The sequence below is a fragment of the Erithacus rubecula genome, assembly GCF_903797595.1.
Source record: "Erithacus rubecula genome assembly, chromosome: 1".
Taxonomy (NCBI): Eukaryota; Metazoa; Chordata; class Aves; order Passeriformes; family Muscicapidae; genus Erithacus; species Erithacus rubecula.
The window spans coordinates 19,792,878-19,808,058 of NC_136658.1; positions in this window are offsets into that span (position 1 = coordinate 19,792,878).

The window sequence follows — 15,181 nt, forward strand, 5'->3', positions numbered from 1 at the left end:
TTAACTCCCTGTTCTCTCCTCATCTCTGCAAGTGCTTTCCCTCAGTTTAATTTTAGTTTGTATAGTAATAGTAGCTGTGAGTACTTTTTGTGCAATTTGTTTTTCGTGCCATCTTTGTTTTGTTTCTTCGTCCCTTTTATGCATACATTTTTGTCATTATAAAATCATCAAGAAAGTTGGCACCTTTACAGTAAAATAGAAGGTAGAAAGGACAAAAAGGAGTCAACAGGTACCAGAAAAAATATGGCTCAAGGGTAATTTTGCTAACAACAATTTCCACTTTCATGAGATCAATTCTTAACTGAAAATCATTCCAACCTACCATTTTCCACAAAGATTTATTATGTCTAGGAAACAAACTGAGTGATTATTCCCTTGTGTATCTACACACACCCACACACTTTTATAATTTATTTCTCCCTTTTTTAAACCTGTAATAATGTGACAAAAGTCCAAGTGAGAATTATGGCTTGGCAGAAATTTGGACTGTATTGTAAAGATTTGATGTTATGATTTGAAAACTATTCTTCGCTTCTGTGTCAGAAAAGGCCACATAAATCATCTTTTACCCAATTATTCCTCTAATTTTCTTCCTTGATGAAAGGATTTGATTGATTGTCATTAGCTAATTACATTTAATTCCAGTATGCTGAGAGAATGTAATAGGGTGAATGGGGCAAGTGACAAGGTTTGGTGGCTGACTAAGCTATTAGCTATTTTTAATGACCTGCTCGGCCTGTAGTAGCAGTACCTGAGGTAGGAGTAATTGCTTTTCCTAACAGATAAAGGCTAGGGACAGCTTCCCCTGATAAGACCTCACAGAACAAGGCATTTTAAAAATCCATATGATTTTGAGAAGCCATATGACTGCAATACACCTTTTCCAGACAGTGACTTTCCCAGTCCAATTAAGCTGAAGCATTATGGGAAGGTGTTTTTGCAAATTAAATTGCTGGGTTGCCTCCCAAAATGTGAGAGTATCAAGATATAGGAGTTGAACATATAAAAACAAGAATATATCAGAAAGCTACACATTTTCTATCTTCACTTTCAACACATGTAGCTAAAATAGCTTTCTTGGTCATAGCAGAAAGGAGGAGGAAAGGATTTTCTCAATACTCACTGCAAGGTGACTGAGCTAATATTGTCCTGGAGATCCCTACTGGTGAAAAATTTGTACAGATGCCTTCTCTGTTGGCTCCTTTTTTGTATCTGAAGTAAAAATACCAAAAGGTTCAGAAAAGAGAGTGACTAATCCAAAGTATCTTATCAGTTCTGCATTCTAAGAATCCTGTGTTTACTAATTTCTTTTTATTTCAAAGGAAAATGTTTCTGGTGGCAGCATGTGGATTGTGTGTTTTTGCATGCCAATGCATATTCTTTAAAAGATTGCCTTGACATTGGCTCTGGTGTTGGTTTCCCATCCTAGAAATCTAAATCTGAAGTTAAGCTATTACAAACATAGTTTCTTTTAAGACCAGCACTGGAAACTTTTACCTTGTAAGGTGTCAGCTTTATTTAATAAAGCTACTTTGATCTGAAAGAAGTAGGTAAGTTATTCTGTAGGTGATGAGATTCAGAAAGGGATACATGATAAGAAGAAAATGATTCTTCCTGTTACCAGCTGCATAATCTGCCCTGGCTGTTGTTAACTAAACCTGATAGCTGCACTGTCATTGTCAGCTGCTGATTGTACTGCCAGTCTGCTGACCTGTGAGCTCAGGTTCAGTTGAGAGCCAGTTTTTGTCTTTGTGTGCTAAGGAAACCTGGGAAAATATTTGTCTTTTTCAGCTGTATGGTGGACTTATTTTTAGCTAATAGCATTTTGCTTACTTGTTCAGGCCTGTGAACATTAGGGAGTACTGATTTAGTCCATCCAAAAGCCTCATGGGCTGGGGAATGTGTGATAAGGTGAAGCAGCTGCTTTTATAGGAGTTTATATCAAATTTACATATTGTTTCCGATGTACTTGTTATTCTTGCAACCTTTCAAGAAAAAGTATCAATGTTAAATGTTACATTTTGGAGATAAATAATCCTTCCAACAGAATATGATGCTACCAAATGTGTGAAGTTGAAATATATGTGGGTTATTTCTAAATGGACTGAGATCACCCTTTGCAGTCTCAGGAGGAATTGGTCATGGATTGGATTAAGCACAAGTAAATAAATGAAATACAGGAATGTTGAAAATGTAGTTCCTGTGCTGGAGAGCTCATAGCATTCACATATGAGCAAATACAGAAAGGTAGAGACTCTGGTACAGCCATATAGCTTTGTTAGCTTCTTCAGAAGCTTGTGTTTTCCCAGAGCTTTGCATTGGGTTCTAAATGGACTTGGAACTCTAAGTTCAGGAGTTGTAGCCAACTTCCAAATCCCTTATGTCCTGCCCTTCCCTAAATCCCAGACTTCCTGTAAACTAGAATAGAGTGAGCAGCAATTTGACTGTTTGGTGTATCATTTGTCTTTGAAAATGCAAGAGAGACCATCCATTGAAACAGCTGCAAGATATCATGTCACATAGCTTAAGTGATGCCCCTCAGATAACCCAATACCTGCCCTTCCCTTTCTGTCACTCCTTTTCTGAGAAATAATATACTAGACCAGTTAGATCCAATATCTCATGAGAAACTGGAGCATAGTGCAAATTGATGTGTAATGAGATTTCATATAAACTCACCTTCAGTGGAAACAGGGAATAAATTGTAATTGCAGATCAGAGCTTTATCATTGATTAGGAGATATTAGGGGATTTTATCCTAATAAGGATTAGTAACAATGTACATTAGCTTTCACTTTGGTCTGCATTTGTAATAATTTCTTTATATTTTTTGAAAATGAGAAAAAAAAAAAAAAAGGACGAAAAGCTTTAATTTTTGTGGCCAAAACCAAGTGGGTGGGTTCTGTTGTGGAGATCTGCAAGCCTGTAGTGCACAGGAAAACAGGGCATTAGTTTGTGGAATACATAATCTCTAAACAAGTACTATTTCTGGTTGTGTGAATTATGCTTCAATGCTTCAATGACCTATAGCATGGAGGCAAGTATCCCTTGGGGGATCACTGCATTGTCCACTGGCATTACCATCAACCTTGCTGAGGTGTTTTGCCCTGAGAACTGGACAACATTCTCTGGTAGTGTGTTAGAGGACAACATGTGAGAATCACCCTCAGGAAGGTGCCATGAGAAGCAGGGATGGTGTTCACTACCTGTTGCCTGCACAGTCTTTTCTACATGAATCCAGTATGCAAGGAGATGGAACATTCCTTAGGGTGAACAGAGCAGGATTTCTTTTGCAGTCATGGTGCTGACTCAGTGTGGCTCTGGATAAATCCTTTCTTCTCATTTAGATTCATTTCCAGGAGCCATAAAACCAGCCATTGAATAATATTTGCTTCTGCTACCGTGTGTTGTTAATGGCTGCAAAATGCTTTGCAGTCTGTTGGTGAATGCCACCACATTTATTGAATACACTGTGTTGCATAAAACGCTGGGTATGTTTGAAAGGGGTTAGATGAAAAAGGGCTGATTGTAGAGCCCTTTGAAGTCTGGGTTAAAAGTTTTCACAGATTTCTGTGGGCTCTGGATTAGATAGCCAGTGGGAAGAGAGGAATGGGAGAGAAAACCTTATTCAAGGTCATCTGCTTGTTTTTAAACAAGAAGCCATGCTGGTGCACTTGTGATTGATTGCCCTTTTTCCTTTTACTTGGAAAAAGAAAGATGAGGGAAACATTTCTGGTATCCCATTGATATGTATCCAGTTTTGGAAGGGAACATGGAAACTCTCAGCATCATGGCTGTCTGAATGCCTCTGTCTGCAAATGACGATCCACCAATGAACACAGTCATGAAGATGGAAAGAACACTCTATACTGCAGCCCTGCTCAGCAAATCCTCTCACAAATAGACCCTGCAGCTACTCAGAGTCATGTTGCCTGGTTTATTTCAAGGGTCAGTGCCCTGGTGAGGAATGTGACATCTTGGGCCACTTATGTAACTGCCTAATCATGTAACAGGTGAGGAGGGAGTCCATGTACAGTGAAAACAAATCCCTCTGCCATTTTCCCCTGCATTGTCAAGCTGATTATAATGAAGAAAACATACAGAGTTGAAGCCAGAGAATCAAGGCTTGGAACCTATTCAGAGATTCAGAGAGGAGAGAGGGTGGTTGACTCCATGTCTTGTGGCATGGTCCCTGGAGCTGTAGTCTGTGTGTGAATCTTTGTCTGGTCTCTGTTCAAATTCAAGTTCAATGGTGCCTGAGCTCCTTATCTGTGAGCAATGTATTATAGGAGAGGCTGTGTTGATCTGGTGCTTCCCAAAGGAAGAGCTGTCTGCCTTCATTCTCTCTACTACAGACTTCTCCTTAGCTAGCAGCCTGCTAAACACTGACTGCAGACTGGGGAAATGTGCCCTGACTGCTCTTAGTCCCTGATGAGTGTGCACATCAGCTGATAGTCTGTAGCTTTTCTCCTCCAGTGACCCTGTGTAAAAATGGAGATCATGCATCTAGTTCCAGTTATGAAAAAAAGGAAATTTATAATTGTCTAGGACTAACAATTTACTGAGTTCATGTGTACCATAAATTCTGACAGATGTCCTACATCTTTTGCAGGTTTCACTCCATTTAAACACAGCATCCTCTTATATTTAGTATACTCAACTTGATATTTAAAAAAGAAAGACATTTCTCCAGGTTTGCTGGGGCTTTACTATAGTTATCTTTAAAATAAGAATATTGAATAACTAGTTGCACTTTCTTGGGGGAAATATGCATGCAGGCAATAGACATTGCTTGGGCCCAGATGAATGTGTGTTAGCAAAGTTTCATAAGCTGTTTCTTTTTTTAATGTGTGTTTTCTCTGACAAGCACACAGTTAAAGGCAGTGTTGTGCATATTTTATGTTACCTAATAAATATTTTATCAGCCTTATTAACCAGGTTAGAGGGAAAGAAGGGAAAATTAATAGTTTATGTTAAGATAATGTTGGAAGACATATAATTCTTACAGCTAATACATTTGCCACATTTTTCAGTTGGCAACCACACTGTTTCCTATCTGCACAGCACTTCACCACTATGCTGGGCCATTTCCCTCTGTCTGTGCACATAATATTTATCATTATTGTGTTCATTAAATCAGTATCCTTTGACATACTTTCATATTGTTTGAGTTCTCCCAGTGCAATGAGTGTCTCATTTATTGTCTACCTGGATGTTGCTTATCTGTTGGAGGAAGACAGACAAAGAGTGAAAGAAGCAGTGGTTCTCTGATGCTGAAGCCAGAGTGAACAGGAAGTCTTGCCTTCTGTGTGTATCTGTGAATGCATCATCCCACTACCTCTTTAAGTCAAGCAAGAACTCATCTTATGTTCCATGTGTCACAATCATGGCAACTCCCTTAAATTATCAGCTTCATATTCTGTCCCCATGTGGACACAGATCTAAAACCTTCTGGATTCCTTGAGAGTTGGTTTGTCAAGCTGGGATAGTCTTTATTATCCAGGAAAGAGTTAGGAGAAGAGCATGTCAGAAGCATGTAGATATGCAGGAGGAATGTCTCCCAGCTAGTCACAAGCAGGGAGTACACACAAGGAACCAAGGCAGAGAGAGAGAGAGAAAAGTACTTTTGATATCCTTAGGAGATTCAGGGGTAACAACCTACTGAACACGTCCATGGACGTAGAGACATCTCAGGAGACATACTCCACTGAGAATCAGTGGCAAACAAAGAATTATGAAGGTTTTCTCCTACTCAGTCCTGTTTGAAACAGCCCAAGTACAGGCCTTCACCACTCAAGCAGTCAAAACATCCAAGCTGTTTGCAGAAGCTATCCATGTGTTTTACGGCCAGGCAACTGAGAATTTTTGCTTACTTTACTCTGTACGTAACCCACCTTTACTGGAAACAGAGTGGTGAGAGAGTGGAAACAATTCAACAGGATTCACAAAGAAGGGAATGATACTATACTAAACTTGACTCATGGTAAACCTACTAAGCCCGGTGGAAAACCTTAGTTTGATTTTGGGATCTTAGATGTGGTATTGAAAAATATGCCAAGAATACCTCAAAAAATGAGGCAATTTCTGCCTTATTGAGGATTTTCCATAGAGAATTCCTGTGCGAGGTCTGCCAGTGTCAGATATGCTTAGCCTACTGTATGAATGCTGTCTGGAGCACCACTCTCTGTCCTATGCTCTTCATTCGCTCACTGCTGGACACAGTCCAGTGTCCCTGATGTTCCTTCATTGATTTGAATTTGCACTGGATTAAGCCCAGCAGTTGCCTAAGCATATTAATTTCATGGTTGTTTGTGGTTATGTTTTGGAGATTATAAGGGTACTGACTGTTATAAATATCTTTATAGTTTGGCCTTACAAAAATGCAGTGCCTTTACCATGTTCTCATGCCTTTATTATTGTCATTATCGAATTACCCCTTTTAAATCACTGTGGTTTAAAAGTAGAAAAACCTCCTTTGGAAAACATAGCAGCCTCCTCCATAGAAGAGTGTGATTTAATGAGAAATCATTAGCTGTGGAGTACTGTGAGTTGGCTTGTGAGCATTCAGCCTAATCCACTAGCCAGTGCCAGCACAAGGGTCTTAGGTCCCAGTGCTCCCCAGTCAGAAGTTTCTCTAAGCTCTGTGAGAAGCTGTGCTAACTAGAGCAGTGACTATGCCTGTATGTCACTAGCTATCTCTGGAGGCAAGTTTTGAGAACAGGGAGCTAAAAAGGGTTCACATTTTCTTGGCTACGATATCAAGCAGCTTTACGTCAACATCTTCAAGTTACATCTATCCTTGACCTTCAGCATCTGACTTGAGACTTTCTGGTCTGATATTCTTTAAATGAACAGCATCAAGATCTTAGAGCCCAGAATCTGGTCTCTTTTGTTTGGGCTACTATAGGAAATGCACATACAATCATACTGTGTGTCAAAAGAACCACAAAATCCAAGTGCCCAGTTAAGTACCTTGGCACATCCCTTCAAACCCCACCAAGCAGCTGTTTCAGTCAGACATACCTGATTTCTGTATGTCTGTGAACTTTTCATGGAAATTCAGACTAATTTCTACTGCTGGACACAAACTTGGATGCTCAGATGCTCTTGGCTCTAATCTTAAAACCCAACAAGGTTCTCAGGCATCTTCACCTGCAGGACTCAATTTTGCAGGTGTTCCCAGAGCTAGTGGTCTGGTTCAAGCTGTGCACCAGACAGCACAGCTGTCTGGATTAGGATTAAGAACCCATTTCCAGCCTTCCATTGCCTGATTTACTAAGAATTTGCCTTCCAGTTTTCCACTTCCAGCCTGCATTGCTCATTTTGCTGAAGCCCCTCTCCCTCTACATGAATAACTTGATCTTTGTTAAAGCAAATTGCTTTTTACTGTTGAAAATGTGAATTGTCAAGCTGCTTTCTCTGTCTTTGGGGTCTTAGTGCTGTTGTAAATCTGGTCACTGGTGATATGTCAGGCAGCTCCCTAGACCAATGTCTATAAAGCATTTTAATCCAAGTCACACTTTGATCCTTCAAGAACATTTTCCCTCCTTTCAGCAGTGGAGGGGTTGCTGGGGAAGGTGTCCTTTTACTGTGAGTATTGCCTGCAGTACTTTAGCAGTCAGCATTCCATGGATGAAAAGTGCAGCCCTAGTAATTTAGGGGCAGCAGAATATCTCCACCCCTCTCTCCTGAAAGATTGTAGCCTTCCTAGAGAATTTGTAACTAGAATGACTTGTACTTGCCGAGACCAGCAGTGCAGCTTATCCCTTCAGTGAGTGTCCAGAAGACTGCAGACAGCCAAGTCCTTTTCACAACTGGCTCATTGACACCATCTGCATGTGGTACCTGAATTGGCAACAAAAGTCATGGTGTGTTAGCCACATAAATAGTAACGTGCTTTCACTCCCAGAAGACAAATCCATCTTTGATGGGTGAGAAATGGTCACCTGAACAGGGAGCTTAGTGATGTTTGGTGCATTGTTGTGGCTGTGCTAATTGGGAAGCTGCCATACTGCTGGGTTGACTTTGGAGGGATCTGTGCAGAGCCCTAAGGAGCCAGACAGAATGCTCTTGGTATCAGCCCTCTGGACAAGCACAAAATGCCAGAATGTGGAGCCAGCACACTCACACTGAGATTCACCTGATCTGTCATATTTAGAGAGGTCTTCCAGCCTTCTCCTTGTCATAATATATTAGAGTCTCACTGTTGACATTGCATTTATTTGTGCATGATGCAAGTGATGATTTCTATCCCTGACTCGTGTAAAGGGAGATGAGATTCAGAGAGACACCAGGCATGTTCCATACATCCAAATTATACATGAAACAAAGCCCAGTCTTAGTGTTGACTGCACTATCCCGGAATCAGGCAAGCTGTGTTAGCTGAAGTATATGCTTGGATTAATTAGCAGCCTGGGCACAATGAAAGTATTGCTTGGAAAATGTGTGTTAGCATCTCTGTGTGTGGCTTTTAAGAATATCATCCTGCTTAAATTTATAGAATTACCTTCAGTCCTATTCTGCAATGTGTCATGAGAGCACAAGTGACATAAGTGACCCTTCTTTCCTCACATGAAAGGTGAATGGACAAGCAAGAGCCTCTCAAGTTCCTGGCTAGCACTTTAACCACTGAGTGTTCTTTCCATAAAGACTATTCATAGGGGTACTGCTTATGGTGACTTATAAGAGGTTTTTTTTTGTGAGGCTAATTACATCTCAGTTCTGCTGGGGATGTATTATTCCCTCAGATCCTTTAATTTGTGAAGGTCTCTTTCTTACACCCATTCTTTCCCCTCTTTCTTTTTGCTATGAAACATTCTCTGGCATGACTCAGACTTTTTTGTTTTTGCCTTGCACAGCGTTCAAGATGCAAATTGCAGATTGAACAGCTTGTTGGAGCATGATGCTCTAAACAGAATGATGGATTTGTTCCCTCAGTTGAAGGAATAAGCAAGAATCAGTTAAAGGTCTCTGCCTAGGTGAAGCTTGGTAGATGACATGGATGATTCTGCACTGTACTTTCAGCCTGACAGCTCCCTAAGGAAAAGGTGGTTGTAATTATTTTTTGGAATTATTTTCAGGTTTATTATCCTGTGCCCACTCATGCATTCTTTAGTTTTTAAGATTTCAGACAATTACTGCTTCTTTAGCAAAGCCCCATGATGAATATTCCCTCTTGATTTGTTTTTAATTGGAGTGTTCCTACATCATCAGTGTGCTCATACATCATTTAAAGAAAACATCAGCTGTCTTCCTACTGTCAGGTTGGCTGCACACGAGTTTATACTTCATCTGTCCTTCTTCCTGTAAGGGCTTATTCTATTTCAGACTGGCTCTGGCTTTCAAATATATAGCTGAATGGGGGACCACGGCCATTGCACTAAGCTGATGACTATAATGAGGCAAATGTCACCTTCTTATCCCTCTCCCATCCTCTATCAATCTCAATTTCTAAAAGTTTTTTTTCACTGTCCATGCAGAAATCAAGAAAATGCAGTATCACGTGAGGGGTGGAGTGAAGAACACTGGGGGTTTATCTGCATTGTACCATGCATGGTGCACCATAGAGAAACACCTATCAACACTCAAGTAAATGGTGAGCAAGCTATCTGGGGTACAGAAATGTACCTGATCATGGTGGAATGGGCTAGTTCCTTCTCCTCTAAAAGAGTGTCAAACAGCATTAGGCTTTCTAGTAGGAAGACCTGGGTCTCAGCAGAAAGGGAGAACCAATAGTAGAAAATAGTCTGTTTTCTGATGACAGCTTTCTCTGAAGCAGTAGGTGGTTTTTGTAGTTTTTAATTAAGTTAACAGCAGAATTGTGAGAATTGCAAGTCTTGGTGCTGTGCTCTGGGCAACTGGCATTAGACTACTCTTACAAGTTTATTTCAAGATGCTGCAGTGTGTCAGCACCACACTGCAGTTTGCTCTCTGTTATGGCTAAGCCCCTTGTTGACAAAAGGAGACAAAGGCAAATTCCAGCATGGGAATTCAGGTATGCCTTACATGGCTCATCCTGGGTGTTTGGCTCTGTGGAAGAATTTATATTTTGATATTTACTTCTGCTCATCCCACACTGCGTTATTACTCTCTGTTTATTTGGTATGGTCTTCCAGGCATCAGACTGAAGGTTGAATCAATATTTTAATAGATCAAGCAGGAGAATAATACATATCAGTCTGTTGCTCTTTCTTTCTTTTTGCTTGATCAAAAGGCTTACAAAAGAGTAACAACAACTCATTATCTTTCTAGATTTTCACACAGCACATTATGGAAATATGTCATTAACTTTATCAAATATGTAGATAGAATTTGAGTGTTGTACAAGTGATTGTATCCAACTTGCAGAGTAGTTTAAATCTAATTCAAATAATGAGATCAACAGGCACAGCAAATGAAAAACAAGTGCACACATATACTATTTAAGTAGGCTAACTTTCTTCTATGAAAGGTCACATGCAAGGTGGTGAAGGGGACATGGTAGATGTATTTTTCTGGATTTTAATAAGGCTTTTGGTACTGCCTTCCACAACATCCTTTTGGGCAAGATGCCCATCTGTGGGATGAATGGGTTTGTGGTGTGCTGGAGGGAGAGCTGGCTGAAGGGCAGAGCTCAAGGGGTTATAGTGAATGGGGCTACATCTGTCTGGAGACCAGGCACCAGCAGTGATCCTCAGGGTTCAGTCCTAGGGTCAGTGCTGTTCAATACATTTATCAATGGTCTGGATGCATGAGTTAAATGGACAATTAGCAAGTTCACTAACAATACCAAACTGGGAGGTGCTGCTCACTCTCTTCAGGGACAAGAGACTTTTAAATAGACTGGAGCATTGGACTGGGATTAATAGGCTGAAATTTAAGAAGTTGAAATGCTGGATTCTGCTCTTGGGATGGAGTGGCACTGGGCATAAGCATAAATTAGGAGATATCAATGCTGATGCTAATGCTTTTATGTTAATAATATTTAGTCTTTTTAGTTTTTAATGTGGTGTAGGGGAAAAAAAGTGAAATGGATATCTTGAGGGTCTTGATAGGAGCCTGGTCAAACTCATTGCATTGGGTTTGGGCAGAGCACAGAGGCTGGAACAGTGGCAGTGATATACCTAGGCTCTGAGCAAGCAGTGTTGCCATGTGCTCAGTTCACACCAAGCAGGTGTTCCCCTATTGCTGAGAAATTCACTTCATTTGTACCAGACAGGGGCTGGTTTAGTTTAACAGGGAAAAGTAATGACCTGAAGCCATGATATGCATTTCTTGCTGGTGTTTCTGGGACTGTGCTATATCTGTATGAAGTGGGTGCATAGCACCAAAGGACTCTCAGTCACCATTTAAATTAATGTCATGGAGATCTATATATTTACTGTGCCTGCCAAATAGCATATAGTTAGTCAGAGTCTTTTTCCTGTTGTCTTCTTTGTTAAATAATGCAGAAAGTAACTGCAAATGATGGCTGAGGTTATTGGGCTGTGAGTGCAATGTTTGCTGTGCTGCAGGGTTAAGTGCAGTCTAAGATGTGTTTGCTGTAGCTCCCATCTGCAGCAAAGGCAGATGTCAGAGGTACCTGGAAAAAGGCAATGTTGAACCAGCCAAAGAGCAAACTGCAGGTTTTGATGCTAAAAAGGTTTAGTTTTAGCATTTCTAAGCAGTACAGAAGGATGTTCACATCAGTCTTGTCTCATCTAATTCTCTTTCTGAATTGTAATTAAATATATTGGAGTAGGTGACTTTTTCTAACCCAGTGCAGCACATTCAGCAAATAAAATCCTTGTGGAAAAAAATCTTCTTGACAATACGACAGTTCTGCAAGTCTGTTACAGTTCTGCAAATCTGTTACAATTCAGTAACTATTTCATTTCTGATCAACAGCAATTACATCTTACTTTCCATGTAAGATCATTATCTGAATTTAATTTATTCTAACAGGATCTTCTTTTGGTGATGAATATCTCCATTTCCAAGTCAAAGTTTGTTCACTTTAACAGGGGGCTGAACTCAAGCCAGAGTCTTAAGTAACTTCAACCTTTAAAGTAGTTTGAACAATATGTTTATATTAACTGAGGCACAACCTTATATGCAGCATCACACAACCATGGAAAACTAGAATTTCAGTTCAGAGGCCACAGGTTGTGCCCATTTTCATTAGTTTGTTGAGAATGTATTTGCTTTCATTCTTTTCCTGCCGCTTTCTTAATCTGTGATCAACGTCCTCCTTCATTGTTAGCTTATTCCTTCAGTTCTCATCTCTCTGTTTTCTTTGGTCAAGGGTTAAGAGCTCCAAACACGGATTAAAAGGATTGCATCGACATTATCTGCTGGTTCTGCTTCAATTGGCAGCTCCTCTGCTTTTCAAGGATGGTATTTGATGTACTGTGCTGGCTTTTTTCTTTTCAAAGATATTTGGGGAGCTTTCTCCAAATTCTTTGCTGGTATTAAATTATCCTAGTCATTTCATCTCCTAAGATAGAGGAGCATGCATTTATTTTAAAAAATTACATAATGACATATTCTTCAGGTGGCTTCATATCTCTTTCACTATTTTCACTCTGGTTCTTGTCATTCCCCTCATTTTTCTCTGAGATCTCTTCTGCACCTGTATTTTCTGTGTTCTCCTTGTTTTGGGATGTTCTCTTTGGGATCAGGTTCTGCAGTGTGGTGATTTACCTTGTTTGGGCAAAACCTGGAGAATTTGACTCTGCAGCTAAACTAAAACTCATATTCTACAAAAAATGTAGCTGTGACTATTTTTTTTTTCCTTTGGCATACTGGGGTTTATCTTATGGCAAGGCTTTAATGCTAAGCTTCGCAAAACTGCTTTTACTCTTCTTAAATTATTTATAGATAACCTAAGGCAGAGTGAGTTGTCTGCATGAGGTTAAGTCAGATTTTTCAAGTAGGATAGAAGAAAATACACTGCTTCAATGGAAGTGACCTACAGTGACCATCCAGTCCAATGGCCTAACTCGTTCTGGGCTTTTATGTTTTAAGAAAGTTCGTACAGAGTATGTGCTGCCTAGGCCATTCACATGTACATTGGCACACTCTTTGCTTTATTTCCTCTAGCCTGATGTCCAGTTTATCCAGTATTCCTTGCAGAGACATACCAGCGGAGATCCTGAGAAGTATTTAGATGCATGACTTGATTAAGGCTGAATTCCATTGATTTTGGCCAAGGTTCACAAGCTGGTAAGACTGAAATCAATGTTGTTCAGGTATGGAGCTCAGAAGGACTCAGACAAGCCTGTTGGCTCTGATCCACAGGCACTTGTTTTAGTCTTTTATTTTCAGCATGTGGGCAGCTCTGTGCCTTTTCTAATCTTCTCAAAGCATTACTATTCAGGGCATCAGCTGAACACATACCAGAACCCTGAAATGTGAGAAATAAAGTAGTTACACAGTCCCTTGTGTAACTACTCTGTCTTGAAAAGTAAATCTAAGCACAAGCACTATTTTATGTTTGATAATGTGTTATTAGCAGAACTCCTCCTGCCTACGGTTCAAATCAACAACTCTGGCACAAAGTGCCACTATCAGTGATGTTCATACTCTCTGACTGCAAACAGTACTGTAGCCTTAAAGACACAGGGCAGCACAGTAGCCTGTTGCTAATGCAATAAACTTGGACTTGAAATCAAGTTTTAAAATAGAAAAAAATCAGTGGCTGTGAGTTAAGGGTCAAGTCTAAGTCAGTTTTCCAGAGAGCCAGCTGGTCTTCTGCCAGATCTGGTTCACCCACAGACTGGTTTCCCTTCAGCTTTGTTGGCATCTTTCTGCTTAGGTAATGCCATGACCCTCTGCCAGGTTTATCTTGTATTACAAAATCCTTGATACTGGGCTGGAAGAAGTTGAAAGGTCTCTCTTGACCTTACAGGGAAGAAGCCTTATTTCAACATGGCTACAGGTTTGCTATTTCTTTTTTCATCAGAGCTGCATTGCCAAGGTGTATTTATCATGAGTTTAATAGTATTTGATATCCTGTAAAATAGGACCTAAAATATATTAAAAAGTGCTGGTGTCCCAGCTCTCATTTCCAAGTGATTAAACAAGAATCTCAGCCTTCACTTAGGAAACACATTTCAGCAATGTTGAGAAATAATTGAAAACACTGTTTAAAGCTCCTGAAAATTACTGAAAATAAAAAATACTAGAAGTGCTTATATACTCTGCAAATTGAGAAATCAGAATAGGTTAAATAATAGAGCTCAATCTATTTTTTTAACAGAAGTCCCATGGTTTTTAAGTTTATCTTGAGATTTAGGAACAAGAGCAGTCAAGTCCTCCTCTTTCCCCAATTACTTACGTTGTTCTGTTATTCAAACCTCTGCTCAAGTTGAGTGGATCAAATGGAAGATGTGGGTTTGGCATAGCACCTGCCTTTGCTATTTTCCAGGTTAAAGGCAACCCACAAAGAAGTCTGGTGCCCCTTGGTGTTTTTCTTCCACAGCCAGGCCATCTCACTTCACCTTTTTTATTTCCATTTGGAAAAGCTCAAAAGGTTCTCTCTTTTTCTTGAAGTTTGCTGCATTTCCCTTTGTGAATGTGAAGACTTTTCTGCCCTAGTTTATCTCAAAAAAATTGCTGTCAGTGTGCCATCTGCAGCCCTAGCATGGCTGGGGCAGTGCTCAGCATTTACAAAATAATGTTTTTGTCTCAGATCTTTGAATTCAATCCATACTGTTGTTATTTATTAAATAAATAAAATTTTATTTCCTGATATTGTATTTATTAAATAATAGGGGTTTATTTGAAATGTTATGCTTTGTGTTTACTGTCAGGTCAGGGGATGACTTTTACTCCATATAGCAAAATACAGGTGTGGTGCTCCTGTGCCATGGAACACACGAGAATAAAGACGTGTGGTGGGTTCCCTGCACTGGCCATCTGTGCTGGGCTGCACTTGGTCTGACTGGGCACAACTTTTCATTTCCCTGCAATGGCTTCTGGTTTGTGCCAGGAGTAAAAAGTGACTCATGTTTGGTAATGTGTCCTAAGCAGGTTGAATGGCTCAATTTCCTAGAATGGCTTTAGAAAACTGAAAGCAAACTTGATGAGGTTTTGAAGCTGGCAAATGCTTGTGAGACAGGCTCATCATCATCTCACTGGGTGCTAAGGAATTTGAACTGGAATCTTAACAGCTTTGGAGCAGTGTTTTCCTATATAGAAAGGTTATCTCAACATTAGAAGT